This window comes from Macrobrachium rosenbergii, chromosome 17 (genome assembly GCF_040412425.1).
Source record: "Macrobrachium rosenbergii isolate ZJJX-2024 chromosome 17, ASM4041242v1, whole genome shotgun sequence".
Lineage (NCBI taxonomy): Eukaryota > Metazoa > Arthropoda > Malacostraca > Decapoda > Palaemonidae > Macrobrachium > Macrobrachium rosenbergii.
Genome location: NC_089757.1, coordinates 36,065,765 through 36,070,764, shown reverse-complemented (window position 1 = coordinate 36,070,764; position 5,000 = coordinate 36,065,765). Strand labels below are relative to the sequence as shown.

Genomic DNA, 5,000 nt, shown 5'->3' with positions numbered 1-5,000 from the left:
AACGTATATATCTATAAAATTAACCTGGTAGGCATTGGAGAGACATGCATCTATAAATCTAACTTGATATGCATTGTCTAGAGCACCTGTACCTATAAATTTAACCTGATATGCATTTGCTAGAGCACCTGTACCTATAAATTTATCCTGATATGCATTGTCTAGAGCACATGTACCTTTAGAATTAACCTGATATGAATTGTATGGAGCACATGTGCCTATAAAGTTAACCTTGTATGCATTGTATACAGCAAATGTACCTATAAAATTAACCTGGTATGCATTGTCTACAGCACATGTATCTACATAATCAACTTGGTAGGCACTGTATAGACATATACCAATAAGATTAACCTGGTATGCATTGTATAGAGCACATATACCAATAAATTTAACGTGGTATGTATTGTGCATGTATGGAGCACATGTACCTATAAAATTAACCTAGTATGCATTGTATAGAGTACATATACCAATAAAATTAAGTTGGTGTGCATTGTATAAAGCACACGTACCTATAGAATTAACCTGGTATTCTTTTGTTTAGAGCACATGTACCTAACGTATTAACCTGGCATTTCACCTGATGAATCACTTCTGCTTCCTACTAAACGATATTTAGTAACTTATTTGATATTTGATTCTGTAAAATGTCAGATTATCATACAGGAATGGTGGTGGCGACTTTGCTAAGGCTTTCAGTTGTCCAAAAACGATTTACTGAGGTCAGGAAATTATTTGCTTGTTCGATATTTTTTATGCTATATGACCTGGCCAACTGTGCAGCATAGAGCTAGCTGAAGCCTCAGTCCCAGGAATAATTCTGTAGAGAATGGCTGAAGGACAGAAGACAGACTAAGGTAAAAGTGTCCCCAGATACAAATTTTGTCCATGCAGATCAAACCATTGGAGAGAATACACAAGCTTTTCCCAAAGGTAGGCAGCCTTCAATGTCATTTCACCCTCTTAAGAAAAATGAATGATTTAGAGGCAACTAAAAGATAAATGGCTGTCTTTATGGCTGCAAATACTGCAATTTTTGCAAAGGTTATTTCACAGATAGCTTCTATTGTGTAAATGAAGAGGCCAGACTGTAGTGGCATAATTTAAAACATTTCGAAATCCCATTTCATGACACACATAACTGCAGTGGGAGGCAGGCATTATAGTAATGATTAAGTCATATGATATTAAGTTCGTAAATATCAGTCATTACCACTGCCTTCCTTCTCTCTCTCTCTCTCTCTCTCTCTCTCTCTCTCTCTCTCTCTCTCTCTCTCTCTCTCTCTCTCTCTCTCTCTCTCGTCAGTAAGACCTGAAATGACGCGACGGAATCTAGCGAAGCTTCGCACACTTCCGACGTTTTTTTCGGGTCCAGTCTGGCTGATTTTGAACTTTTGTGTTGGTAACACTGATTGGTTACCACTTCCAGTCTTCCACGGCTGCAGGTTTTCCTGACAAGATGGCGAAGTAACTTCGGACACTATTTTCATAAAGAATTCCGCGTTTTTCAAGTCAGCCTAGATTGAAAATATTGGTGAGTTTTGTAACTATTTTGGCATTTGTTTAGTATAAAAGAAAAGCACAACATAGGTGTTTCAAGTGTTGCTGGAGATACATTTATCGACACTTCTTTAAGTCTTCCCCATTTACTGTCCTTGCTAGGCAACGGGGCCACGGCTAGATAATGTATACAGACACATTGTGAACAACATTTATTCACCTTTTTCGGTAATTTAATTTTATTGTTCATAGGTATTTGTGCTACAGTTACTACCATTACTGTATCGGTCTCAAATTTCCACATACTGTATATTCATGCCTAGTAAGACTCTTAACCGGTCCACATAAGCTAGTGCCTAGACAACTAAGGTAAAGGTAACTAATAAACTGCCTTCCTTCAGGAAGGTTAAACCATACGTTTGTGACACTTTGTGGTTCGTACGATTTTTGCAAATTTGGTTACAAACGCTATGTCAATTTCTTAGTTTCCAATTGGTTCTTAGCCACGTAAAATAAGTCTAATCCTTCGGGCCAGCCCTAGGAGAGCTGTTAATCAGCTCAGTGGTCTGGTAAAACTAAGGTATACTTAACTTTTTAACTTAGTTTCCACACCAAAAATAGCCCAGATGAAGTGTTTAGGCTAGGAGTAAATGTCTATTAAAGCATTTTATGACAGGAATTAAGATACAATTTTTGAGACTGATTTAAGAACCATCAGGGAAACATGGTGTAATGTACAAGCCAAGCTTAACCCTACTCTGCATGTAAGTGAAACAATGTGCGTGTCTCCAAGACCAGTCTTTTTCCTTTTTCGAAAATTTACATAGCAAATATTTTCTAATTATTTTTACTGGCAAAAAGTAATTTTTTTTTGTAGGAAATACCTGCCCCTTAGGGTAACACAACCCTACTCCTTGGCTCTAAGTCATAATTATAGGGGGGTGAAAGTCACCATAGGAAATGGGAATTTGGAGAAGGAGAGGGGAGGAAACCAAAAACGAATTAAATTAACTAATAGGAATAGTGAATTAGGATCGAAACGCAAGGCTAACCTAAGAAAAGTAACGCGAATGTATACGGTTCATTTGTAATGACCAAAGTCTCGTGCATAAGGTTCACTCATACTGGATATTTTGGTAATTCTAAGCCCATGTCCGCAGTGAGCTAGACTATGGCAATTGACGTTTTCCTATGTTATTTTACTTCCTTTAGAGGAATTTAAAGTAATATTTTGTCGGCCGGCTGTAACTAAATGTCATTGACCTTTGAAGACTACACGACTTGTATTGTTACGTGGGGTAGGTCTAAAGCCGGCATTCACGGCAAGCCCCCACCTCCATAAGCTAATACAGCAAAATTGTAACCAGTAAACCCCCTAAAAATACCAACCTAACGTACCCTAGAGGTGTTTACTGGTTACAATTTTGCCATATTAGTTATGGAGGGGAGGTGGGGGCTTGTCTGAATGCCGCTTAGACCTACCCTACAAGTCAACTACTAAATCGTGTAGTCTTCAAAGGTCAATTACGGTATATTTACAACCGGCCGACAAAATATGACTTAAATTCTTGTAAAGCAAGTAAAATAACATAGAAAACGCCAATTGCCACAGTCTAACTTCACCGCGGACAGCAAACTTAAAATTACCGATATTTTGCTTCCATTTTCAACCGATTAGTTTTAAACATTCGTCTGTTAAAGTTCTTGGATTTTTCTGACACCTCCCAGTGTTCAACTAACTGTATATTCAGTTCAGCACTGGCTGCTGTATGTGTAACAATTGCCAGTGGAGAGGGCACTAACTTTATTAATTTTATATGCAAAATTAAGAGTAACACAAGAAGTATCTTCCAACCTTAACATAAAGAATGTGATGCATTCAATGGTAAGATGGCCAAGGTTAGGTTGAGATACATTTCTGTGATAGTGTTATTTACAGGGATACAACCCAGCCTAACTTGACCTAGGCTGTCATGCCCTACCTAGTCTGGTAAAAGTCATGGCATTTTTCCTTACATTGATACATGCTGACCTAACTTAACCTAGTAAAGGATTCTTATACACCTACAAGTACAAGTGTTATAGTTTTCTTGATAGCGTTTACCATGGTTTTGTAAAATTATAGGTTATTTTTTGTCTGTAATGCTTGGTTAAACCATTACATACACCCCTTAAAATTAAGGAGGACCACAGTGGGAACTAGGTTTTTCTGGTTGGGGGAATAGAAAAAACCGGTGGAATACAGAGATTCATTGTAGGCTCACCTAAATATAATGTAGTGTCCTGGTCCTACTTGACTGTTGGGCAAAGCTACACTGGATGCTCCATCTAACCTGACCTAGGGCACTTTAAATCTTGAAATGAAATTCAAGGATGCCTCCTAATATAAGTAACCTGGCTGGAGGGTCAGGAGACGAGATGTCCTCAGCCTAACGTAACCTAACCTGGAGTTCCATTAATCTGATTGAAGTGTAGATATGCATCCTAACCTGACATTCCTAATCTGACCAGTAACACTGAACTCCTAACATAGGATTGCCACATGGCATTTCAACCTTCCAAACTTGAATTTAACAATGTCATAAACAATGGTTAGTCCACACCTCGTATGTTCTTATAAGTATTTTTTAGTTGTGCCAGAACAACCAGACTTCTAGTTTGCTGAAGTTTATATAATCCAGTGAAAGTTTATCCCTGCCATAAAGGGCATTTGAAGTGAAAATATTCACTGCCTTGAGGAAATTGTCCAGCTGCTCATTCTCAATATTACTACCAGCTAATCTATGGGTGTGCCTGTGTGTCCTGGTCCTACCTTTCCCTGTGGGGGCGACCTTCCCCATTCCCCTTCCCCTTCCCCTCCCCTCCCCCGTTCCCTTCCCCTTTCCCTTCCCCCTCCCCTTTCCCCCCTTTCCTCCCCCTTTCCTTCCCCCTCCCCTTTCCCTTCCCCCCCTTTCCCTTTCCCTTCGCCCTCCCTTTCCTTCCCTACCTTCCCTTCCCCTCCCCTCCCCCCTCCCCCCCTCCTCCCCTCCTCCCCCTCCTCCTTTCCTCCCTTCCCCTCCCTCCTCCTCCCTTCCTTCCTTCCTTCCCCTTCCCTTCCCTTCCTTCCCTTCCCTTCCCTTCCTGTTCCCCTCCTCCGTGACATTGCTGTTAAATGATAAACTGAGATCCCAATTACGACATTTTGTTGTTATTCAAATATATCGATTCATGTGGACCAATATGAAAACGATCTCAATAACTGCAACAGTCAGTGCAGCAAGATTAGTTATTTAACTGGGAAAAAAGAGCTCGTTTACGTCAACAGTCCTTCGTCCGGATTGGCAACGGGGTTCCTATATTGTGGGCCGAAATGGAAACTTGAAATTTTTAGGGGGAAAAATGAAATATTGGCTCGTATATTCCCGAAACTTGTGATTAATGGCGGGGCCAAATACGATATTCCATTGTGCAATTTTTTTTTCCTTTCTTTCTTTGGAATTGAATTACGTGGGAATAGC

General features: G+C 39.9%; 1 long non-coding RNA gene across 1 annotated transcript in view; it reads left to right on the top strand.

The window, feature by feature from the left end:
- Positions 1-1,405: 1,405 nt before the first annotated feature.
- Positions 1,406-5,000, top strand: part of LOC136847856 (uncharacterized) — a 12,379-nt gene continuing 8,784 nt past the window's right edge. Inside the window, exon 1 of the long non-coding RNA XR_010855872.1 lies at positions 1,406-1,537. This is a non-coding gene — a long non-coding RNA (uncharacterized lncRNA). The remainder of the gene's footprint in view (positions 1,538-5,000) is intronic.